This window comes from Chiloscyllium plagiosum, unplaced genomic scaffold (genome assembly GCF_037043375.1).
Source record: "Chiloscyllium plagiosum isolate Xiang-an unplaced genomic scaffold, Cpla_swu_hap1 HiC_scaffold_37, whole genome shotgun sequence".
NCBI lineage: Eukaryota > Metazoa > Chordata > Chondrichthyes > Orectolobiformes > Hemiscylliidae > Chiloscyllium > Chiloscyllium plagiosum.
In genome coordinates this window covers 48,045,871-48,073,602 of record NW_028270175.1, presented here as the reverse complement: position 1 = coordinate 48,073,602, position 27,732 = coordinate 48,045,871, and positions in this window count along the sequence as shown.

Here is a 27,732-nt window from a genome sequence, read left to right as displayed (position 1 = left end):
ACTGATGGAGGTTCAATCCCTGTCACTAACTGAGATTCAATCCCTGTCACTAACTGACATTCAATCCCTGTCACTGACTGAGGGTCAATCCCTGTCACTGATTGAGATTCAATCCCTGTCACTAACTGAGATTCAATCCCTGTCACTGACTGAGTTTCAATCCCTGTCACTGACTGAGATTCAATCCCTGTCACTGACTGAGGTTCAAACCCTGTCACTGATGGAGATTCAATCCCTGTCACTAACTGAGAATCAATCCCTGTCACTGACTGAGATACAAACCCTGTCACTGTCTGAAGGTCAATCCCAGTCACTGATTGAGATTCAATCCCTGTCACTAACTGAGATTCAATCCCTGAGACTGACTGAGATTCAATCCCTGTCACTGACTGAGGCACAACCCCTGTCATTGACTGAGATTCAATTTCTGTCACTGACTGAGATTCCAACCCTGTCACTAACTGACATTCAATCCCTGTCACTGACTGAGGGTCAATCCCAGTCACTGATTGAGATTCAATCCCTGTCACTAACTGAGATTCAATCCCTGTCACTGACTGAGGCTCAATCCCTGTCACTGACTGAGATTAAATCCCTGTCACTGACTGAGATTCAAACGCTGTCACTGTCTGAGGGTCAATCCCAGTCACTGACTGAGGCTCAATCCCTGTCACTGACTGAGATTCAATACCTGTCACTGACTGAGGTTCAATCCCTGTCACAGACTGAGATTCAATCACTGTCACTGACTGCGATTCAATCCCTGTCACAGACTGAGATTCAATCCCTGTCACTGACGGAGGTTCAATCCCTGTCACTGACTGAGGGGAAATCCCTGTCACTGACGGAGGTTCAATCCATGTCACTTACTGAGTCTCAATACCTGTCACTGACTGAGGCTCAATCCCTGTCACCGGCTGAGATTAAATCCCTGTCAGTGTCTGAGGGTCAATGCCAGTCACTGACTGAGATTGAATCCCTGTCACTATCTGAGATTCAATCCCTGTCACTGACTGAGGGTCAATCCCTGTCACTGATTTAGACTCAATCACAGTCACTGATTGACATTCAATCCCTGTCACTGACTGAGTTTCACTTCCTGTCACTGAATGAGATTTAATGCCTGTCACTGACTGAGGGTCAATCCCAGTCACTATTTGAGGCTCAATCCCTGTCACTGACTGAGATACAATCCCTGTCATTGACTGAGATTCAATCACTGTCACAGACTGAGATTGAATCCCTGTCACTGACTGAGGCTCAATTCCTGACACTGACTGAGATTCAATCCTTGTCACTGACTGAGGCTCACTCCATGTCACTGACTGAGATTCAATTCCTGTCACTGACTGAGATTCAATTCCTGTCACAGACTGAGATTCAATCCCTGTCACTGACTGAGATTCAATCCCTGTCACTAAGTGAGGTTCAATCCCTGTCACTGTCTGAGATTGAATCCCTGTCACTGACTGCGATTCAATCCATGTCACAGACGGAGATTCAATCCCTGTCACTGACTGAGGTTCAATCCCTGTCACAGACTGAGGGTCAATCCCATTCACTGACTGAGATTCAATCCCTGTCACTAACTGACATTCAATTCCTGTCACTGACTGAGGTTGAATCCCAGTCACTGATTGAGATTCAATCCCTGTCACTGACTGAGGTTTAATCCCTGTCACTTACTGAGCTCAATCCCTGTCACTGACTAAGGTACAATCCCTGTCAGTGACTGAGGGTCCATCCCGGTCAGTGACTAAGGAACAATCCCTGTCAATGTCTGAGATTCAATCCCTGTCACAGACTGAGATTCAGTCCCTGTCACTGACTAAGGTTCAATCCCTGTCACTGATTGAGATTCAATTCCTGTCACTGACTGATATTCAATCCCTGTCACTAACTGAGATTCAATCTCTGTCAATGACTGAGATTCAATCCCTGTCACTCACAGAGGTTCAATCCCTGTCACTAACTGAGATTCAATCCCTGTCACTGAATGAGATTCAATCCCGGTCACTGACAGAGTTTCAATCCCTGTCACAGACTCAGATTCACTCACTGTCACTGATTGAGTTTTAATCCCTGTCACTGGCTGAGATTCACTTCCTGTCACTGACTGAGGGTAAATCTCAGTCACTGACTGAGATTCAATCCCTGTCAATAACTGAGATTCAATCCCAGTCACTGACTGAGATTCAATTCATGTCATTGACTGTGATTCAATTCCTGTCACAGACTGAGGTTCAATCCCTGTCACTGAGTGAGTTTGAATCCCTGTCACTGACTGACATTCAATCCCTGTCACTGACTGTGTCTCAATCCCTGTCACTGACTGACATTCAATCCCTGTCACTGAAAGAGATTCAATCCCGGTCACTGACATAGAGCCAATCCCTGTCACTGACTGAGATTCAATCCCTGTCACTGACTGAGATACAATCCCTGTCACTGACTGAAATTCAATCCCTGTCACTGACTGAATATCTATCGCTGTCACTGACTATGATTCAATTCCTGTCACTGATTGAGATTCAATTCCTGTCACTGACTGAGATTCAATCCCTGTCACTGACTGAAATTCAATCCCTGTCACTGACTGAATATCTATCGCTGTCACTGACTATGATTCAATTCCTGTCACTGATTGAGATTCAATCCCTGTCACTGACTGAGATTCAATCCCTGTCACTGACTGAGGCTCAATCCCTGTCACTGACTGAGATTCAATTCCTGTCACTGACTGAGATTAAATTCCTGTCACTGACTGAGGCTCAATCCCTGTCACTGACTGAGATTCAATTCCTGTCACTGACTGAGATTAAATTCCTGTCACTGTCTGAGATTCAATCCCTGTCACTGACTGAGGTTCAATCCCTGTCACTGACTGAGGTTCAAACCTGTCACTGACTGAGGTTCAAACCCTGTCACTGACTGAGGTTCAATCCCTGTCACTGACTGAGGTTCAATCCCTGTCACTGACCGAGATTCAATCACTGTCACTGGTTGTGTCTCAATCCCTGTCACTGATTGAGGCTCAATCCATGTCACTGACTGAGATACAATCCCTGTCACACACTGAGATTCAATCCCTGTCACTGACCGAAATTCAATCCCTGTCACTGACTGAATCTCTATCGCTGTCACTGACTATGATTCAATTCCTGTCACTGACTGAGGCTCAATCCCTGTCACTGACTGAGATTCAATTCCTGTCACTGACTGAGATTAAATTCCTGTCACTGTCTGAGATTCAATCCCTGTCACTGACTGAGGTTCAAACCCTGTCACTGACTGAGGTTCAAACCCTGTCACTGACTGAGGTTCAAACCCTGTCACTTACTGAGGTTCAATCCCTGTCACTGACTGAGGTTCAATCCCTGTCACTCACTGACGCTCAAACCCTCTCACTGACTGAGGTTCAATCCTTGTCACTGACTGCGGTACAATCCCTGTCACTGAGATTCAATCCCTGCCAATGATTGAGATTCAATCCCTGTCACTGATCGAGATTCAATCCCTGTCACTGACTGAGGTTCAATCCCTGTCACTGACTGAGGTTCAATCCCTGTCACTGACTGAGATTCAATCCCAGTCACTGACTGAGATTCAAACCCAGTCACTGACTGAGGGTCAATTCTGGTCACTGACTGATGTTCAATTCCTGTCACTGACTGAGGTTGAATCCCTGTCACTGACTCAGGTTCAATCCCTGTCACTGACTGAGATTCAAACCCTGTCACTGACGGAGGGTCAATTCCGGTCACTGACTGAGATGCAATCCCTGTCACTAACTGCGGTTCAATGCCTGTCACTGACTGAGGCTCAATCCGTGTCACTGACAGAGATTCAATCCCTGTCACTGATCGAGATTCAATCCCTGTCACTTATTGAGATTCAATCCATGTCACTGACTCAGGTTCAATCCCTGTCACTGACTGAGATTCAAACCCTGTCACTGACTGAGGGTCAATTCCGGTTACTGACTGATATTCAATTCCTGTCACTGACTGAGGTTGAATCCCTGTCACTGACTGAGATTCAATTCCTGTCACTGACTGAGATTCAATCCCGGTCACTGAATGAGATTCAATCCCTGTTACTGTTTGAGGTTCAATCCCTGTCACTGACTGAGGTTCAATCCCTGTCACTGACTGATGTTCAATTCCTGTCTCTGACTGAGGTTGAATCCCTGTCACTGAAAGAGATTCAATTCCTGTCACTGACTGAGATTCAATCCCTGTCACTGAATGAGATTCAATCCCTGTCACTGAATGAGATTCAATCCCTGTTACTGTTTGAGTGTCAATCCCTGTCACTGACTGAGATTCAATTCCTTTCACTGACAGAGGGTCAATCCCTGTTACTGAATGAATCTCAATCCCTGTCACTGATTGAGATTCAATCCCTGTCTCTGACTGAGATTCAATCCCTGTCAATTCCTGTCATTGACTGTGATTCAATTCCTGTCACAGACTGAGGTTCAATCCCTGTCACTGACTGAGGTTGAATCCCTGTCACTGACTGAGATTCAATCCCTGTCACTGACTGTGTCTCAATCCCTGTCACTGATTGAGGCTCAATACATGTCACTGACTGAGATACAATCCCTGTCACACACTGAGATTCAATCCCTGTCACTGACTGAAATTCAATCCCCGTCACTGACTTAATCTCTATCGCTGTCACTGACTATGATTCAATTCCTGTCACTGATTGAGATTCAATCCCTGTCACTGACTGAGATTCAATCCCTGTCACTGACTGAGGCTCAATCCCTGTCACTGACTGAGATTCAATCCCTGTCACTGACTGAATCTCTATCGCTGTCACTGACTATGATTCAATTCCTGTCACTGATTGAGATTCAATCACTGTCACTGACTGAGATTCAATCCCTGTCACAGACTGAGGCTCAATCCCTGTTACAGACTGAGATTCATTCTCTGTCACTGACTGAGAATCAATCCCTGTCAATGACTGAGATTCAATCCCTGTCACTCACTGAAAGTCAATCCCTGTCACTGTCTCAGGGTCAATTCCGATGACTGACTGAGGCTCAATCCCAGTCACTGACTGAGGTTCAAACCCTGTCACTGACTGAGGTTCAATCCCTGTCACTGACTGAGGTTCAATCCCTCTCACTGACTGAGGTTCAATCCCTGTCACTGACTGAGGGTCAATTCCGGTCACTGACTGATGTTCAATTCCTGTCACTGACTGAGGTTGAATCCCTGTCACTGACTGAGATTCAATTCCTGTCACTGACTGAGATTCAATCCCGGTCACTGAATGAGATTCAATCCCTGTTACTGTTTGAGGTTCAATCCCTGTCACTGACTGAGGTTCAATCCCTGTCACTGACTGATGTTCAATTCCTGTCTCTGACTGAGGTTGAATCCCTGTCACTGAAAGAGATTCAATTCCTGTCACTGACTGAGATTCAATCCCTGTCACTGAATGAGATTCAATCCCTGTCACTGAATGAGATTCAATCCCTGTTACTGTTTGAGTGTCAATCCCTGTCACTGACTGAGATTCAATTCCTTTCACTGACAGAGGGTCAATCCCTGTTACTGAATGAATCTCAATCCCTGTCACTGATTGAGATTCAATCCCTGTCTCTGACTGAGATTCAATCCCTGTCAATTCCTGTCATTGACTGTGATTCAATTCCTGTCACAGACTGAGGTTCAATCCCTGTCACTGACTGAGGTTGAATCCCTGTCACTGACTGAGATTCAATCCCTGTCACTGACTGTGTCTCAATCCCTGTCACTGATTGAGGCTCAATACATGTCACTGACTGAGATACAATCCCTGTCACACACTGAGATTCAATCCCTGTCACTGACTGAAATTCAATCCCCGTCACTGACTTAATCTCTATCGCTGTCACTGACTATGATTCAATTCCTGTCACTGATTGAGATTCAATCCCTGTCACTGACTGAGATTCAATCCCTGTCACTGACTGAGGCTCAATCCCTGTCACTGACTGAGATTCAATCCCTGTCACTGACTGAATCTCTATCGCTGTCACTGACTATGATTCAATTCCTGTCACTGATTGAGATTCAATCACTGTCACTGACTGAGATTCAATCCCTGTCACAGACTGAGGCTCAATCCCTGTTACAGACTGAGATTCATTCTCTGTCACTGACTGAGAATCAATCCCTGTCAATGACTGAGATTCAATCCCTGTCACTCACTGAAAGTCAATCCCTGTCACTGTCTCAGGGTCAATTCCGATGACTGACTGAGGCTCAATCCCAGTCACTGACTGAGGTTCAAACCCTGTCACTGACTGAGGTTCAATCCCTGTCACTGACTGAGGTTCAATCCCTCTCACTGACTGAGGTTCAATCCCTGTCACTGACTGAGGTACAACCCCTGTCACTGAGATTCAATCCCTGCCACTGATTGAGATTCAATCCCAGTCACTGATCGAGATTCAATCCCTGTCACTGATTGAGATTCAATCCATGTCACTGACTCAGGTTCTATCCCTGTCACTGACTGAGATTCAAACCCAGTCACTGACTGAGTGTCAATTCCGGTCACTGACCGATGTTCAATTCCTGTCACTGACTCAGGTTGAATCCCTGTCACTGACTGAGTGTCAATCCCTGTCACTGACTGAGATTCAATTCCTTTCACTGACAGAGGGTCAATCCCTGTTACTGAATGAATCTCAATCCCTGTCACTGATTGAGATTCAATCCCTGTCTCTGACTGAGATTCAATCCCTGTCACATACTGAGGCTTAATCCCTGTTACAGACTGAGATTCATTCTCTGTCACTGACTGAGAATCAATCCCTGTCAATGACTGAGATTCAATCCCTGTCACTCACTGAATGTCAATCCCTGTCACTGTCTCAGGGTCAATTCCGATGACTGACTGAGGCTCAATCCCAGTCACTGACTGAGGTTCAAACCCTGTCACTGACTGAGGTTCAATCCCTGTCACTGACTGAGGTTCAATCCCTCTCACTGACTGAGGTTCAATCCCTGTCACTGACTGAGGTACAACCCCTGTCACTGAGATTCAATCCCTGCCACTGATTAAGATTCAATCCCAGTCACTGATCGAGATTCAATCCCTGTCACTGATTGAGATTCAATCCATGTCACTGACTCAGGTTCAATCCCTGTCACTGACTGAGATTCAAACCCAGTCACTGACTGAGTGTCAATTCCGGTCACTGACCGATGTTCAATTCCTGTCACTGACTGAGGTTGAATCCCTGTCACTGACTGAGTGTCAATCCCTGTCACTGACTGAGATTCAATTCCTTTCACTGACAGAGGGTCAATCCCTGTTACAGAATGAATCTCAATCCCTGTCACTGATTGAGATTCAATCCTTGTCTCTGACTGAGATTCAATCCCTGTCAATAACTGAGATTCAATCCCAGTCACTGACTGAGATTCAATCCCTGTCACTGACTGAGGCTCAATCCCTGTCACTGACTGAGATTCAATCCCTGTCACTGACTGAGTTTGAATCCCTGTCACTGACTGAGATTCAATCCCTGTCACTGACTGTGTCTCAATCCCTGTCACTGACTGACATTCAATCCCTGTCACTGAAAGAGATTCAATCCCGGTCACTGACATAGAGCCAATCCCTGTCACTGACTGAGATTCAATCCCTGTCACTGACTGAGATTCAATTCCAGTCACTGATTGAGATTCAATCCCTGTCACTGACCGAGATTCAATCACTGTCACTGGTTGTGTCTCAATCCCTGTTACTGATTGAGGCTCAATCCATGTCACTGACTGAGATACAATCCCTGTCACACACTGAGATTCAATCCCTGTCACTGACTGAAATTCAATCCCTGTCACTGACTGAATCTCAATCGCTGTCACTGACTATGATTCAATTCCTGTCACTGATTGAGATTCAATCCCTGTCACTGACTGAGATTCAATCCCTGTCACTGACTGAGTCTCAATCCCTGTCACTGACTGAGATTCAATTCCTGTCACTGACTGAGATTAAATTCCTGTCACTGTCTGAGATTCAATCCCTGTCACTGACTGAGGTTCAATCCCTGTCACTGACTGAGGTTCAAACCCTGTCACTGACTGAGGTTCAAACCCTGTCACTGACTGAGGTTCAATCCCTGTCACTGACTGAGGTTCAATCCCTGTCACTGACTGAGGTTCAATCCTTGTCACTGACTGCGGTACAATCCCTGTCACTGAGATTCAATCCCTGCCACTGATTGAGATTCAATCCCTGTCACTGATCGAGATTCAATCCCTGTCACTGATTGAGATTCAATCCATGTCACTGACTCAGGTTCAATCCATGTCACTGACGGAGATTCAAACCCAGTCACTGACTGAGGTTCAATCCCTGTCACTGACTGAGGTTCAATCCCTGTCACTGACTGAGATTCAATCCCAGTCACTGACTGAGATTCAAACCCAGTCACTGACTGAGGGTCAATTCCGGTCACTGACTGATGTTCAATTCCTGTCACTGACTGAGGTTGAATCCCTGTCACTGACTCAGGTTCAATCCCTGTCACTGACTGAGATTCAAACCCAGTCACTGACTGAGGGTCAATTCCGGTCACTGACTGATGTTCAATTCCTGTCACTGACTGAGGTTGAATCCCTGTCACTGACTGAGATTCAATTCCTGTCACTGACTGAGATTCAATCCCTGTCACTGAATGAGATTCAATCCCTGTTACTGTTTGATGTTCAATCCCTGTCACTGACTGAGGTTCAATCCCTGTCACTGACTGATGTTCAATTCCTGTCACTGACTGAGGTTGAATCCCTGTCACTAATAGAGATTCAATTCCTCTCACTGACTGAGATTCAATCCCTGTCACTGAATGAGATTCAATCCCTGTTACTGTTTGAGTGTCAATCCCAGTGACTGACTGCGATTCAATTCCTTTCACTGACTGAGGGTCAATCCCTGTTACTGAATGAGTCTCAATCCCTGTCACTGATTGGGATTCAATCCCTGTCTCTGACTGAGATTCAATCCCTGTCAATAACTGAGATTCAATCCCAGTCACTGACGGAGATTCAAACCCTGTCACTGACTGAGGCTCAATCCCTGTCACTGACTGAGATGCAATCCCTGTCACGAACTGCGGTTCAATGCCTGTCACTGACTGAGGTTCAATCCGTGTCACTGACTGAGATTCAATCCCTGTCACTGATCGAGATTCAATCCCTGTCACTGACTGAGATTCAAACCCAGTCACCGACTGAGGGTCAATTCCGGTTACTGACTGATATTCAATTCCTGTCACTGACTGAGGTTGAATCCCTGTCACTGACTGAGATTCAGTTCCTGTCACTGACTGAGATTCAATCCCGGTCACTGAATGAGATTCAATCCCTGTTACTGTTTGAGGTTCAATCCCTGTCACTGACTGAGGTTCAATCCCTGTCACTGACTGATGTTCAATTCCTGTCTCTGACTGAGGTTGAATCCCTGTCACTGAAAGAGATTCAATTCCTGTCACTGACTGAGATTCAATTCCTGTCACTGAATGAGATTCAATCCCTGTTACTGTTTGAGTGTCAATCCCTGTCACTGACTGAGATTCAATTCCTTTCACTGACAGAGGGTCAATCCCTGTTACTGAATGAATCTCAATCCCTGTCACTGATTGAGATTCAATCCCTGTCTCTGACTGAGATTCAATCCCTGTCAATAACTGAGATTCAATCCCAGTCACTGACTGAGATTCAATCCCTGTCACTGACTGAGGCTCAATACCTGTCACTGACTGAGATTCAATCCCTGTCACGAACTGCGGTTCAATGCCTGTCACAAACAGAGGTTCAATCCGTGTCACTGACTGAGATTCAATTCCTGTCATTGACTGTGATTCAATTCCTGTCACAGACTGAGGTTCAATCCCTGTCACTGACTGAGGTGGAATCCCTGTCACTGACTGAGATTCAATCCCTGTCACTGACTGTGTCTCAATCCCTGTCACTGATTGAGGCTCAACACATGTCACTGACTGAGATACAATCCCTGTCACACACTGAGATTCAATCCCTGTCACTGACTGAAATTCAATCCCTGTCACTGACTGAATCTCTATCGCTGTCACTGACTATGATTCAATTCCTGTCACTGATTGAGATTCAATCCCTGTCACTGACTGAGATTCAATCCCTGTCACTGACTGAGGCTCAATCCCTGTCACTGACTGAGATTCAATTCCTGTCACTGACTGAGATTAAATTCCTGTCACTGTCTGAGATTCAATCCCTGTCACTGACTGAGATTCAATCCCTGTCACTGACTGAATCTCTATCGCTGTCACTGACTATGATTCAATTCCTGTCACTGATTGAGATTCAATCACTGTCACTGACTGAGATTCAATCCCTGTCACAGACTGAGGCTCAATCCCTGTTACAGACTGAGATTCATTCTCTGTCACTGACTGAGAATCAATCCCTGTCAATGACTGAGATTCAATCCCTGTCACTCACTGAATGTCAATCCCTGTCACTGTCTCAGGGTCAATTCCGATGACTGACTGAGGCTCAATCACAGTCACTGACTGAGGTTCAAACTCTGTCACTGACTGAGGTTCAATCCCTGTCACTGACTGAGGTTCAATCCCTCTCACTGACTGAGGTTCAATCCCTGTCACTGACTGAGGTACAACCCCTGTCACTGAGATTCAATCCCTGCCACTGATTGAGATTCAATCCCAGTCACTGATCGAGATTCAATCCCTGTCACTGATTGAGATTCAATCCATGTCACTGACTCAGGTTCAATCCCTGTCACTGACTGAGATTCAAACCCAGTCACTGACTGAGTGTCAATTCCGGTCACTGACCGATGTTCAATTCCTGTCACTGACTCAGGTTGAATCCCTGTCACTGACTGAGTGTCAATCCCTGTCACTGACTGAGATTCAATTCCTTTCACTGACAGAGGGTCAATCCCTGTTACTGAATGAATCTCAATCCCTGTCACTGATTGAGATTCAATCCCTGTCTCTGACTGAGATTCAATCCCTGTCAATAACTGAGATTCAATCCCAGTCACTGACTGAGATTCAATCCCTGTCACTGACTGAGGCTCAATCCCTGTCACTGACTGAGATTCAATCCCTGTCACTGACTGAGTTTGAATCCCTGTCACTGACCGAGATTCAATCCCTGTCACTGACTGTGTCTCAATCCCTGTCACTGACTGACATTCAATCCCTGTCACTGAAAGAGATTCATCCCGGTCACTGACATAGAGCCAATCCCTGTCACTGACTGAGATTCAATCCCTGTCACTGACTGAGATTCAATTCCAGTCACTGATTGAGATTCAATCCCTGTCACTGACCGAGATTCAATCACTGTCACTGGTTGTGTCTCAATCCCTGTCACTGATTGAGGCTCAATCCATGTCACTGACTGAGATACAATCCCTGTCACACACTGAGATTCAATCCCTGTCACTGACTGAAATTCAATCCCTGTCACTGACTGAATCTCTATCGCTGTCACTGACTATGATTCAATTCCTGTCACTGACTGAGGCTCAATCCCTGTCACTGACTGAGATTCAATTCCTGTCACTGACTGAGATTAAATTCCTGTCACTGTCTGAGATTCAATCCCTGTCACTGACTGAGGTTCAAACCCTGTCACTGACTGAGGTTCAAACCCTGTCACTGACTGAGGTTCAAACCCTGTCACTTACTGAGGTTCAATCCCTGTCACTGACTGAGGTTCAATCCCTGTCACTCACTGACGCTCAAACCCTCTCACTGACTGAGGTTCAATCCTTGTCACTGACTGCGGTACAATCCCTGTCACTGAGATTCAATCCCTGCCACTGATTGAGATTCAATCCCTGTCTTTGATCGAGATTCAATCCCTGTCACTGATTGAGATTCAATCCATGTCACTGACTCAGGTTCAATCCCTGTCACTGACGGAGATTCAAACCCAGTCACTGACTGAGGTTCAATCCCTGTCACTGACTAAGGTTCAATCCCTGTCACTGACTGAGATTCAATCCCAGTCACTGACTGAGATTCAAACCCAGTCACTGACTGAGGGTCAATTCCGGTCACTGACTGATGTTCAATTCCTGTCACTGACTGAGGTTGAATCCCTGTCACTGACTCAGGTTCAATCCCTGTCACTGACTGAGATTCAAACCCAGTCACTGACTGAGGATCAATTCCGGTCACTGACTGATGTTCAATTCCTGTCACTGACTGAGGTTGAATCCCTGTCACTGACTGAGATTCAATTCCTGTCACTGACTGAGATTCAATCCCTGTCACTGAATGAGATTCAATCCCTGTTACTGTTTGAGGTTCAATCCCTGTCACTGACTGAGGTTCAATCCCTGTCTCTGACAGATATTCAATTCCTGTCACTGACTGAGGTTGAATCCCTGTCACTAATAGAGATTCAATTCCTGTCATTGACTGAGATTCAATCCCTGTCACTGAATGAGATTCAATCCCTGTTACTGTTTGACTGTCAATCCCTGTCACTGACTGAGATTCAATTCCTTTCACTGACAGAGGGTCAATCCCTGTTACTGAATGAATCTCAATCCCTGTCACTGATTAAGATTCAATCCCTGTCTCTGACTGAGATTCAATCCCTGTCAATAACTGAAATTCAATCCCAGTCACTGACTGAGATTCAATCCCTGTCACTGACTGAGGCTCAATACCTGTCACTGACTGAGATTCAATCCCTGTCACTGACTGCGGTTCAATGCCTGTCACAAACTGAGGTTCAATCCGTGTCACTGACTGAGATTCAATTCCTGTCATTGACTGTGATTCAATTCCTGTCACAGACTGAGGTTCAATCCCTGTCACTGACTGAGGTTGAATCCCTGTCACTGACTGAGATTCAATCCCTGTCACTGACTGTGTCTCAATCCCTGTCACTGATTGAGGCTCAATACATGTCACTGACTGAGATACAATCCCTGTCACACACTGAGATTCAATCCCTGTCACTGACTGAAAATCAATCCCTGTCACTGACTGAATCTCTATCGCTGTCACTGACTATGATTCAATTCCTGTCACTGATTGAGATTCAATCCCTGTCACTGACTGAGATTCAATCCCTGTCACTGACTGAGGCTCAATCCCTGTCACTGACTGAGATTCAATTCCTGTCACTGACTGAGATTAAATTCCTGTCACTGTCTGAGATTCAATCCCTGTCACTGACTGAGATTCAATCCCTGTCACTGACTGAATCTCTATCGCTGTCACTGACTATGATTCAATTCCTGTCACTGATTGAGATTCAATCCCTGTCACTGACTGAGATTCAATCCCTGTCACAGACTGAGGCTCAATCCCTGTTACAGACTGAGATTCATTCTCTGTCACTGACTGAGAATCAATCCCTGTCAATGACTGAAATTAAATCCCTGTCACTCACTGAATGTCAATTCCTGTCACTGATTGAGATTCAATCTCTGTCACTGACTGAGATTCAATCCCTGTCACAGACTGAGGCTCAATCCCTGTTACAGACTGAGATTCATTCTCTGTCACTGACTGAGAATCAATCCCTGTCAATGACTGAGGTTCAATCCCTGTCACTGACTGAGGTTCAATCCCTCTCACTGACTGAGGTTCAATCCCTGTCACTGACTGAGGTACAACCCCTGTCACTGAGATTCAATATTTGTCACTGACTGAGGTTCAATCCCTGGCACTGACTGAGATTCAATTCCTGTCACTGATTGAGATTCAATCCCTGTCACTGACCGAGATTCAATCACTGTCACTGGTTGTGTCTCAATCCCTGTCACTGATTGAGGCTTAATCCATGTCACTGACTGAAATACAATCCCTGTCACACACTGAGATTCAATCCCTGTCCCTGACTGAGGGTCAATCCATGTCACTGACTGAGGCGCAATCCCTGTCACTGACTGAGATGCATTCTCTGTCACTGACTGAGGGTCAATCCCTGTCAATGACTGAGATTGAACCCTGTCACTGACTGAGGTTCAAACCCTGTCACAGATGTAGATTCAATCCACGTCACTGATTGAGATTCAATCCCTGTCACCGATCGAGATTCAATCCCTGTCACTGATTGAAATTCAATCCCTGTCACTGACTCAGGTTCAATCCCTGTCACTGACTGAGATTCAGCCCAGTCACTGACTGAGGGTCAATTCCTGTCACTGACTGATGTTCAATTCCTGTCACTGACTGAGGTTGAATCCCTGTCACTGACTGTGACTCAATTCCTGTCGCTGACTGAGATTCAATCCCTGTCACTGAATGAGATTCAATCCCTGTTACTGATTGAGGGTCAATCCCTGTCACTGACGGAGGATCAATCCCTGACACTGACTGAGTCTCAATCCCTGTCACTGACTGAGATTCAATTCCTTTCACTGATTGAGGGTCAATCCCTGTCACTGAATGAATCTCAATCCCTGTCACTGATTGAGATTCAAACCCTGTCTCTGGCTGAGATTCAATCCCTGTCAATAACTGAGATTCAATCCCAGTCACTGACTGAGATTCAATCCCTGTCACTAACTGAGAGTCAATGCCTCTCACAAACTGAGGTTTAATCCGTGTCTCTGACTGAGGTTCAATTCCTGTCACTGACTGATATTCAATCCCAGTCACTGAATGAGATTCAATCCCTTTTTCTGTTTGAGGTTCAATCCCTGTCACTGACTGAGGTTCAATCCCTGTCACTGACTGATGTTCAATTCCTGTCACTGACTGAGATTCAATTCCTTTCACTGACAGAGGGTCAATCCCTGTTACTGAATGAATCTCAATCCCTGTCACTGATTGAGATTCAATCCCTGTCTCTGACTGAGATTCAATCCCTGTCAATAACTGAGATTCAATCCCAGTCACTGACTGAGATTCAATCCCTGTCACTGACTGAGGCTCAATCCCTGTCACTGACTGAGATTCAATCCCTGTCACTGATTGAGTTTGAATCCCTGTCACTGACTGAGATTCAATCCCTGTCACTGACTGAGGTTCAAACCCTGTCACAGATGTAGATTCAATCCACGTCACTGATTGAGATTCAATCCCTGTCACCGATCGAGATTCAATCCCTGTCACTGATTGAAATTCAATCCCTGTCACTGACTCAGGTTCAATCCCTGTCACTGACTGAGATTCAAACCCAGTCACTGACTGAGGGTCAATTCCTGTCACTGACTGAGATTCAATTCCTGTCACTGACTGAGGTTGAATCCCTGTCACTGACTGAGACTCAATTCCTGTCACTGACTGAGATTGAATCCCTGTCACTGAATGAGATTCAATCCCTGTTACTGATTGAGGGTCAATCCCTGTCACTGACGGAGGATCAATCCCTGACACTGACTGAGTCTCAATCCCTGTCACTGACTGAGATTCAATTCCTTTCACTGATTGAGGGTCAATCCCTGTCACTGAATGAATCTCAATCCCTGTCACTGATTGGGATTCAAACCCTGTCTCTGGCTGAGATTCAATCCCTGTCAATAACTGAGATTCAATCCCAGTCACTGACTGAGATTCAATCCCTGTCACTAACTGAGAGTCAATGCCTGTCACAAACTGAGGTTTAATCCGTGTCTCTGACTGAGGTTCAATTCCTGTCACTGACTGATATTCAATCCCAGTCACTGAATGAGATTCAATCCCTTTTACTGTTTGAGGTTCAATCCCTGTCACTGACTGAGGTTCAATCCCTGTCACTGACTGATGTTCAATTCCTGTCACTGACTGAGATTCAATTCCTTTCACTGACAGAGGGTCAATCCCTGTTACTGAATGAATCTCAATCCCTGTCACTGATTGAGATTCAATCCCTGTCTCTGACTGAGATTCAATCCCTGTCAATAACTGAGATTCAATCCCAGTCACTGACTGAGATTCAATCCCTGTCACTGACTGAGGCTCAATCCCTGTCACTGTCTGAGATTCAATCCCTGTCACTGACTGAGTCTCAATCCCTATCACTGACTGACATTCAATCCCTGTCACTGAATGAGATTCAATCCCGGTCACTGACTGAGATACAATATTTGTCACTGACTGAGGTTCAATCCCTGTCACTGACTGAGGTTCAATTCCTGTCACTGATTGAGATTCAATCCCTGTCACTGACCGAGATTCAATCACTGTCACTGGTTGTGTCTCAATCCCTGTCACTGATTGAGGCTTAATCCATGTCACTGACTGAAATACAATCCCTGTCACACACTCAGATTCAATCCATGTCACTGACTGAGGCGCAATCCCTGTCACTGACTGAGATGCATTCTCTGTCACTGACTGAGGGTCAATCCCTGTCACTGGGGAGAAAATGAGGTCTGCAGATGCTGGAGATCAAAGTTGAAACTTTATTGCTGGAACAGCACAGCAGGTCAGGCAGCATCCAGGGAACAGGAGATTCGACGTTTCGGGCACAGGCCCTTCTTCAGGAATGAGCAGAGAGTGTTCAGCAGGAGAAGATAAAAGGTAGGGAGGAGGGACTTGCAGGAGGGGCGTTGGAAATGTGATAGGTGGAAAGAGGTCAAGGTGAGGGTGATAGGTCGGAGTAGGATGGAGGCTGAGAGGTCAAGAAGAAGACTGCAGGTCAGGAAGGCGGTGCCGGGCTGGAGGGATCCGGCTGAGACAAGGTGGGGGGAGGGGGGATGAAGAAACTGGTGAAGTCCAAGTTCATCTCCTGCGGTTGGAGGGTTCCCAGTCGGAAGATAAGACGCTCCTCCTCCGACCGTCGGGTTGTTGTGGTTTGGCGGTGGATGAGTCCAATGACCTGCATATCCTCGGTGGAGTGGGAGGGGGAGTTGAAATGCTGTGCTACAGGTTGGTTGGGTTGGTTCGTCCGGGTGGCCCAGAGGTGCTCTCTGAATCGCTCCGCAAGTAGGCGACCTGTCTCCCCAATATAGAGGAGGCCACACCGGCTGCAGCGGATGCAGTAGATGATGTGGGTGGAGGTGCAGGTGAATCTGTGGCGGATATGGAAGTTTCCTTTGGGGCCTTGGAGAGAAGTGAGGGGGGAGGTGTGGGCGCAAGTGTTGCACCTCCTGCGGTTGCAAGGGAAGGTGCCGGGAGTGGAGGTTGGGTCGGTGGGGGGTGTGGATCTGACAAGGGAGTCGCGGAGGGAGTGGTCTCTACGGAAAGCTGATAGGGGAGGGGAGGGAAATATATCCTTGGTGCTGGGGTCTGTTTGGAGGTGGCGGAAGTGACGGCGGATGATGCGCTGTACATGGAGATTGGTGGGGTGGTAGGTGAGGACCAGTGGGGTTCTGTCCTGGTGGCGGTTGGAGGGGCGGGGTTCAAGGGCGGAGGAGCGGGAAGTGGAGGAGATGCGGTGGAGGGCACCGTCGACCACGTCGGGGGGGAAATTGCGGTCCTTGAAGAAGGAGGCCATCTGTGTTGTACGTATTTTGAACTGGTCCTCCTGGGAGCAGATGCGGCGGAGACGAAGGAATTGGGAGAATGGGATGGCGTTTTTACAGGGGGCGGGGTGGGAGGAGGTGTAGTCCAGGTAGCTGTGGGAGTCGGTCGGTTTGTAGTAGATGTCCGTGTTGATTCGGTCGCCTGAGATAGAAACAGAAAGGTCTAGGAAGGGGAGGGAGGAGTCCGAGACTGTCCAGGTGAATTTGAGGTCGGGGTGGAAGGTGTTAGTGTAGTGGATGAACTGTTCAACCTCCTCGTGGGAGCACGAGGTAGCGCCGATACAGTCATCAATGTAGCGAAGGAAAAGATGGGGGGTGGGGCCAGTGTAGTTGCGGAAGATGGATTGTTCCACATACCCTACGAAGAGGCAGGCATAGCTGGGGCCCATGCGGGTGCCCATGGCTACTCCTTTTGTTTGGAGAAAGTGGGAGGATTGGAAAGAAAAGTTGTTCAGGGTGAGGACCAGTTCGGTCAGTCGAAGGAGGGTGTCGGTGGAAGGGTACTGGGTGGTACGGCGGGAAAGGAAGAAGCGGAGTGCTTTGAGTCCTTCGTGATGGGGGATGGAGGTGTACAGGGACTGGATGTCCATGGTGAAGATGAGGCGTTGGGGACCGGGGAAGCGGAAATCCTGGAGGAGGTGGAGGGCGTGGGTGGTGTCACGAACGTAGGTGGGGAGTTCTTGGACTAATGGGGACAGGACCGTGTTGAGGTATGCCGAGATGAGTTCGGTTGGGCAGGAGCAGGCTGAGACGATGGGTCGTCCGGGGCAGTCAGGTTTGTGGAATTTGGGCAGGAGGTAGAAATGGGCAGTGCGGGGTTGTGAGACTATGAGGTTGGAGGCGGTGGATGGGAGGTCCCCTGAGGTGATGAGGTTATGGATGGTCTGGGAGATGATGGTTTGGTGGTGGGGGGTGTGGTCATGGTCAAGGGGGCAGTAGGAGGAGGTATCTACGAGCTGGCGTTTGGCCTCAGCGGTGTAAAGGTCAGTGCGCCAAACTACTACTGCGCCTCCCTTGTCAGCTGGTTTGATGGTGAGGTTGGGGTTGGAACGGAGGGAGTGGAGGGCTGCGCGTTCCGAGGGTGAGAGGTTGGAGTAGTTGGGAGGGGTGTGGGAGTTCAGGTAGCGGTTAATATCGCGGCGGCAGTTTGCTATGAAGAGGTCGAGGGCAGGTAGGAGGCCAGCACGGAGTGTCCAGGTGGACGGGGTGTGTTGGAGGTGGGAGAAGGGGTCGTCAGAGGGTGGGCGGGAGTCTTGATTGAAGAAGAAGGCACGGAGGCGAAGGCGGCGGAAGAATTGTTCGGTGTCACTCCGTGTATTGAATTCATTGACCCGAGAACGTGTGGGAACGAAGGTGAGACCTCTGCTGAGGACTGATCTTTCATCCTCAGAGAGGGGCAAGTCTGGAGGGATGGTGAAAACACGGCAGGGAGGGGAGCTAGGACCTAGTGTGGGACTGGAGCTGGATGTGCGGGCGGGGTTAGGCCTGTGGGCGGGGACAGAAGTCGGCGTGGAGGCGGAGTTGGACATGGTGATGGACACTGGTGGGGGGGCGGGGTTAGGCGAGGTGACGGAACGCGGCCGGGGGGCGGAGTTAGGCGTGGTGGCGGAACGCGTGCGTGGGGGCGGAGTTAGGCGCGGTGACGGAACGCAGCAGGGGGGCGGGGTTAGGCGTGGTGACGGAACGCGGCCGGGGGGGCAGGGTTAGGCGCGGTGACGGAACGTAACGGGGGGGGGTTTAGGCGTGGTGACGGAACGCGGCCGGGGGGCGGAGTTAGGCGTGGTGACGGAACGCGGCGGGGGGGCGGAGTTACGCGTGGTGACGGAACGCGGCGGGGGGGCGGGGTTAGGCGTGGCGACGGAACGCAGCGGGGGGGCGGGGTTAGGCGTGGTGACGGAACGCGGCGGGGGGGCGGGTTTAGGCGTGGTGACGGAATGCAGGGGGGGGGGCGGGGTTAGGCATGGTGACGGAACGCGGCGGGGGGGCGGGTTTAGGCGTGGTGACGGAACGCGGCGGGGGGGCGGGTTTAGGCGAGGTGACGGAAATCGGCGGGGGGGCGGGTTTAGGCGTGGTGACGGAACGCGGCGGGGGGGCGGGTTTAGGCGTGGTGACGGAACGCGGCGGGGGGGCGGAGACACATGCGGCGATGTGTTCCAAATGTAGTTTGCTGACGTCACTGGGGGCGGAAGTAGCTGCGGCGACCACGGAGACAGAGTTCATCCCCATAGCCGCGGAGGTCGCCAATCTGTTGGCGATTGTCTTCATGACGATCGTAGAGCAGGTTGTCTGGGCGGCGATCCCAGTCACTGACTGAGGCTCAATCCCAGTCACTGATTGAGGCTCAATCCCAGTCACTGACTCAGGTTCAATTCCTGTCACTGACTGAGATTCAATTCCTTTCACTGAATGAATCTCAATCCCTGTCACTGATTCAGATTCAAACCCTGTCTCTGGCTGAGATTCAATCCCTGTCACTGACTGAGATTCAATCCCTGTCACTGACTGAGTTTGAATCCCTGTCACTGACTGAGATTCAATCCCTGTCACTGACTGTGTCTCAATCCCTGTCACTGACTGACATTCAATCCCTGTCACTGAAAGAGATTCAATCCCGGTCACTGACATAGAGCCAATCCCTGTCACTGACTGAGATTCAATCCCTGTCACTGACTGAGATTCAATTCCTGTCACTGACTGAGAATCAATCCCTGTCACTGACTGACATTCAATCCCTGTCACTGAATGAGATTCAATCCCGGTCACTGACTGAGATACAATATTTGTCACTGACTGAGGTTCAATCCCTGGCACTGACTGAGATTCAATTCCTGTCACTGATTGAGATTCAATCCCTGTCACTGACCGAGATTCAATCACTGTCACTGGTTGTGTCTCAATCCCTGTCACTGATTGAGGCTTAATCCATGTCACTGACTGAAATACAATCCCTGTCACACACTGAGATTCAATCCCTGTCACTGACTGAGGGTCAATCCATGTCACTGACTGAGGCGCAATCCCTGTCAATGACTGAGATGCATTCTCTGTCACTGACTGAGGGTCAATCCCTGTCAATGACTGAGATTGAATCCCTGTCACTGACTGAGGTTCAAACCCTGTCACAGATGTAGATTCAATCCACGTCACTGATTGAGATTCAAACCCTGTCTCTGGCTGAGATTCAATCCCTGTCAATAACTGAGATTCAATCCCAGTCACTGACTGAGATTCAATCCCTGTCACTGACTGAGAGTCAATGCCTGTCACAAACTGAGGTTTAATCCGTGTCTCTGACTGAGGTTCAATTCCTGTCACTGACTGATATTCAATCCCAGTCACTGAATGAGATTCAATCCCTTTTACTGTTTGAGGTTCAATCCCTGTCACTGACTGAGGTTCAATCCCTGTCACTGACTGATGTTGAATTCCTGTCACTGACTGAGATTCAATTCCTTTCACTGACAGAGGGTTAATCCCTGTTACTGAATGAATCTCAATCCCTGTCACTGATTGAGATTCAATCCCTGTCTCTGACTGAGATTCAATCCCTGTCAATAACTGAGATTCAATCCCAGTCACTGACTGAGATTCAATCCCTGTCACTGACTGAGGCGCAATACCTGTCACTGACTGAGATTCAATCCCTGTCACTGACTGAGTTTGAATCCCTGTCACTGACTGAGATTCAATCCCTGTCACTGACTGAGGTTCAAACCCTGTCACAGATGTAGATTCAATCCACGCCACTGATTGAGATTCAATCCCTGTCATCGATCGAGATTCAATCCCTGTCACTGATTGAAATTCAATCCCTGTCACTGACTCAGGTTCAATCCCTGTCACTGACTGAGATTCAAACCCAGTCACTGACTGAGGGTCAATTCCGGTCACTGACTGATGTTCAATTCCTGTCACTGACTGAGGTTGAAACCCTGTCACTGACTGAGACTCAATTCCTGTCACTGACTGAGGCTCACTCCCTGTCACTGACGGAGATTCAATCCCTGTCACTGACTGAGTCTCAATCACTGTCACTGACTGACATTCAATCCCTGTCACTGAATGAGATTCAATCCCGGTCACTGACTGAGATACAATATTTGTCACTGACTGAGGTTCAAACCCTGGCACTGACTGAGATTCAATTCCTGTCACTGATTGAGATTCAATCCCTGTCACTGACCGAGATTCAATCACTGTCACTGGTTGTGTCTCAATCCCTGTCACTGATTGAGGCTTAATCCATGTCACTGACTGAAATACAATCCCTGTCACACACTGAGATTCAATCCCTGTCACACACTGAGATTCAATCCCTGTCACTGACTGAGGGTCAATCCATGTCACTGACTGAGGCGCAATCCCTGTCAATGACTGAGATGCATTCTCTGTCACTGACTGAGGGTCAATCCCTGTCAATGACTGAGATTGAATCCCTGTCACTGACTGAGGTTCAAACCCTGTCACAGATGTAGATTCAATCCACGTCACTGATTGAGATTCAATCCCTGTCAATAACTGAGATTCAATCCCTGTCACTGATTGAAATTCAATCCCTGTCACTGACTCAGGTTCAATCCCTGTCACTAACTGAGATTCAAACCCAGTCACTGACTGAGGGTCAATTCCTGTCACTGACTGATGTTCAATTCCTGTCACTGACTGAGGTTGAATCCCTGTCACTGACTGAGATTCAATCCCTGTCACTGAATGAGATTCAATCCCTGTTCCTGATTGAGGGTCAATCCCTGTCACTGACGGAGGATCAATCCCTGACACTGACTGAGTCTCAATCCCTGTCACTGACTGAGATTCAATTCCTTTCACTGATTGAGGGTCAATCCCTGTCACTGAATGAATCTCAATCCCTGTCACTGATTGAGATTCAAACCCTGTCTCTGGCTGAGATTCAATCCCTGTCAATAACTGAGATTCAATCCCAGTCACTGACTGAGATTCAATCCCTGTCACTAACTGAGAGTCAATGCCTGTCACAAACTGAGGTTTAATCCGTCTCTCTGACTGAGATTCAATTCCTGTCTTTGTCTGTGATTCAATTCCAGTCACAGACTGAGGTTCAATCCCTGTTTCAGACTGAGTTTGAATCCCTGTCACTGAATGAGATTCAATCTCTGTTACTGATTGAGGGTCAATCCCTGTCACTGACTAAGATTAAATTCCTGTCACTGACTGAGATTCAATCCCTGTCACTGACTGAGATTCAATTCCTGTCACTGACTGAGATTCCATCCCTGTCACTGACTGAGATTCAATCCCTGTCACTGAATGAGATTCAATCCCGGTCACTGACTGAGATACAATATTTGTCACTGACTGAGGCTCAATCCCTGTCACTGACTGAGGTTCAAACCCTGTCACTGACTGACGCGCAATCACTCTCACTGATTGAGGTTCAATCTCTGCCACTGACTGACGCTCAATCCCTCTCAATGATTGATGTTCAATCCCTGCCACTGATTGAGATTCAATCCCTGTCACTGATCGAGATTGAATCCCTGTCACTGATTGAGATTCAATCCCTGTCACTGACTAAGGTTCAATCCCTGTCACTGACTGAGGGACACTCCCTGTCACTGAATGTGGCTCAATCCCTGTCACTGATTGAGTTTCAATCCCTGTCACTGACTGAGTCTCAATCCCTGTCACTGACTGAGATTCAATTCCTTTCACTGACTGAGATTCAAACTCTGTCACTGACTGAGGCTCAATCCCTGTTATTGATTAGGCTCAAACCCTGTCCCTGACTGAGATTCAAACCTGTCACTGACTGCGGCCCAATCCCTGTCACAGACTGAGATTCAATCCCTCTCACTAACTGAGGTTCAATCGCTGTCACAAACTGAGGTTCAATCCTTGGCACTGACTGCGGTTCACTCTCTGTCACTGACTGAGATTCAATTCCTGTCACTGACTGAGATTCAATTCCTGTCACTGACTGAGATTAAATCGCTGTCACTGACTGAGATTCAATTCCTGTCACTGACTGAGATTGAATCCCGGTCACTGACTGAGATACAATACCTGTCACTGACTGTGATACAATCCCTATCACTGAATGAGATTCAATCCCGGTCACTGGTTGTATCTCAGGCCATGTCACTGACTGAGATTCAATCCTTGTCACTGACTGAGATTCAATCCCTGGCACTGACTGAGATTCAATTCTTGACACTGACTGAGATTCAATTCTTGACACTGACTGAGATTCAATCCCTGTCACTGACTGAGATTCAATCCCTGTCACTGACTATGATTCAATCACTGTCACTGGTTGTGTCTCAATCCCTGTGACTGATTGAGGCTCAATCCATGTCACTGACTGAGGTTCAATCCCTGTCACACACTGAGATTCAATCCATGTCACTGACTGAGGTTTAATCCCTGTCACTGACTGAATCTCAATCCCAGTCACTGATTAAGATTCAATCCCTGTTTCTGACTGAGATCCAATCCCTGTTATTGATTAGGCTCAAACCCTGTCACTGACTGAGATTCAACCCTGTCACTGACTGCGGTTCAATCCCTGTCACTAACTGTGATTCAATCCCTGTCACAAACTGAGTTTCAATCCTTGTCACTGACTGAGGCTCACTCACTGTCACTGACTGAGATTCAATTCCTGTCACTGACTGAGATTAAATTCCTATCACTGTCTGGAATTCAATCCCGGTCACTGACTGAATCTCTCTCGCTGTCACTGACTATGATTCAATTCCTGTCACTGACTGAGATTCAATCCCTGTCAATGACTGAGGCTCAATCCCTGTCACTCACTGAATGTCAATCCCTGTCACTGTCTCAGGGTCAATTCCGATGACTGACTGAGGCTCAATCCCTGTCACTGACTGAGGTTCAAACCCTGTCACTGACTGAGGTTCAATCCCTGTCACTGATCGAGATTTAATCGCTGTCACTGATTGAGATTCAATCACTGTCACTGACTGAGGATCAATCCCTGTCACTGGTCGAGATTCAATCCCTGTCACTGACAGAGATTTAATCCCTGTCATTGACTGAGGCTCAATCCCTGTCACTAACTGAGATTCAATCCCTGTCACTGACTGATGTTCAATCACTGTCACTGACAGAGATTCATTCCCTGTCACAGTCTGAGTGTCAATCCCAGTCACTGACTGAGATTTAATCCCTGTTACTAACGGAAATTCAATCCCAGTCACTGACTGAGTTACAATCCCTGTCACTGACTGAGATTCAATCCCTGTACTAAGTGAGATACAATCCCTGTCACTGACTGAGATTCAATCCCTGTCACTGTCTGAGGGTCAATCCCAGTCACTGACAGAGATTCAATCCCTGTCACTGACTGACATTCAATCCCTCTCACTGACAGAGATTCAATCCCTGTCACTGACTGAGGTTCAGTCCCTGTCACAGACTGAGATTCAATCCCTGTCACTGTCTGAGATTCAATCTCTGTCACGGACTGAGGTTCAATCCCTGTCACTGACTGAGATTCAATCCATGTCACTGACTGAGATTCATTCCCTGTCACTGTCTGAGTGTCAATCCCAGTCACTGACTGAGATTCAATCCCTGTCACTGACTGAGATTCAATCCTAGTCACTGACTGAGGTTCAATCCCTGTCACAGACTGAGATTCAATCCCTGTCACTGACTGAGATTCAATCCCAGTCTCTGATGGAAGTTCAATCCCTTTCACTGACTGAGATTCAATCCCTGACACTGACTGAGATTCAGTGTTAGTCACTGACTGAGGTTCAATCCCTGTCACAGACTGAGGTTCAATTCCTGTCACTGACTGAGGTTCAATCCCTGTCACTACCTGAGATTCAATCCCTTTCTCTGATGGAAGTTCAATCCCTGTCACTGACTGAGATTCAATCCCTGTCACTAAGTGAGATACAATCCCTGTCACTGACTGAAATTATTCCCTGTCACTGACTGAGACTCAATCCCTGTCACTGACTGAGATTCAATCCCTGTCACTGACTGACGTTCAATCCCTGTCACTGACAGAGATTCAATCCCTGTCACTGACTGAGGTTCAATCCCTGTCACTGACTGAGTTTCAATCCCTGTCACTGACTGAGTCTCAATCCCTGTCACTGACTGAGATTCAATTCCTTTCACTGACTGAGATTCAAACTCTGTCACTGACTGAGGCTCAATCCCTGTTATTGATTAGGCTCAAACCCTGTCCCTGACTGAGATTCAAACCTGCCACTGACTGCGGCCCAATCCCTGTCACAGACTGAGATTCAATCCCTCTCACTAACTGAGGTTCAATCGCTGTCACAAACTGAGGTTCAATCCTTGGCACTGACTGCGGTTCACTCTCTGTCACTGACTGAGATTCAATTCCTGTCACTGACTGAGATTCAATTCCTGTCACTGACTGAGATTAAATCGCTGTCACTGACTGAGATTCAATTCCTGTCACTGACTGAGATTGAATCCCGGTCACTGACTGAGATACAATACCTGTCACTGACTGTGATACAATCCCTATCACTGAATGAGATTCAATCCCGGTCACTGGTTGTATCTCAGGCCATGTCACTGACTGAGATTCAATCCTTGTCACTGACTGAGATTCAATCCCTGGCACTGACTGAGATTCAATTCTTGACACTGACTGAGATTCAATTCTTGACACTGACTGAGATTCAATCCCTGTCACTGACTGAGATTCAATCCCTGTCACTGACTATGATTCAATCACTGTCACTGGTTGTGTCTCAATCCCTGTGACTGATTGAGGCTCAATCCATGTCACTGACTGAGGTTCAATCCCTGTCACACACTGAGATTCAATCCATGTCACTGACTGAGGTTTAATCCCTGTCACTGACTGAATCTCAATCCCAGTCACTGATTAAGATTCAATCCCTGTTTCTGACTGAGATCCAATCCCTGTTATTGATTAGGCTCAAACCCTGTCACTGACTGAGATTCAACCCTGTCACTGACTGCGGTTCAATCCCTGTCACTAACTGTGATTCAATCCCTGTCACAAACTGAGTTTCAATCCTTGTCACTGACTGAGGCTCACTCACTGTCACTGACTGAGATTCAATTCCTGTCACTGACTGAGATTAAATTCCTATCACTGTCTGGAATTCAATCCCGGTCACTGACTGAATCTCTCTCGCTGTCACTGACTATGATTCAATTCCTGTCACTGACTGAGATTCAATCCCTGTCAATGACTGAGGCTCAATCCCTGTCACTCACTGAATGTCAATCCCTGTCACTGTCTCAGGGTCAATTCCGATGACTGACTGAGGCTCAATCCCTGTCACTGACTGAGGTTCAAACCCTGTCACTGACTGAGGTTCAATCCCTGTCACTGATCGAGATTTAATCGCTGTCACTGATTGAGATTCAATCACTGTCACTGACTGAGGATCAATCCCTGTCACTGGTCGAGATTCAATCCCTGTCACTGACAGAGATTTAATCCCTGTCATTGACTGAGGCTCAATCCCTGTCACTAACTGAGATTCAATCCCTGTCACTGACTGATGTTCAATCACTGTCACTGACAGAGATTCATTCCCTGTCACAGTCTGAGTGTCAATCCCAGTCACTGACTGAGATTTAATCCCTGTTACTAACGGAAATTCAATCCCAGTCACTGACTGAGTTACAATCCCTGTCACTGACTGAGATTCAATCCCTGTACTAAGTGAGATACAATCCCTGTCACTGACTGAGATTCAATCCCTGTCACTGTCTGAGGGTCAATCCCAGTCACTGACAGAGATTCAATCCCTGTCACTGACTGACATTCAATCCCTCTCACTGACAGAGATTCAATCCCTGTCACTGACTGAGGTTCAGTCCCTGTCACAGACTGAGATTCAATCCCTGTCACTGTCTGAGATTCAATCTCTGTCACGGACTGAGGTTCAATCCCTGTCACTGACTGAGATTCAATCCATGTCACTGACTGAGATTCATTCCCTGTCACTGTCTGAGTGTCAATCCCAGTCACTGACTGAGATTCAATCCCTGTCACTGACTGAGATTCAATCCTAGTCACTGACTGAGGTTCAATCCCTGTCACAGACTGAGATTCAATCCCTGTCACTGACTGAGATTCAATCCCAGTCTCTGATGGAAGTTCAATCCCTTTCACTGACTGAGATTCAATCCCTGACACTGACTGAGATTCAGTGTTAGTCACTGACTGAGGTTCAATCCCTGTCACAGACTGAGGTTCAATTCCTGTCACTGACTGAGGTTCAATCCCTGTCACTACCTGAGATTCAATCCCTTTCTCTG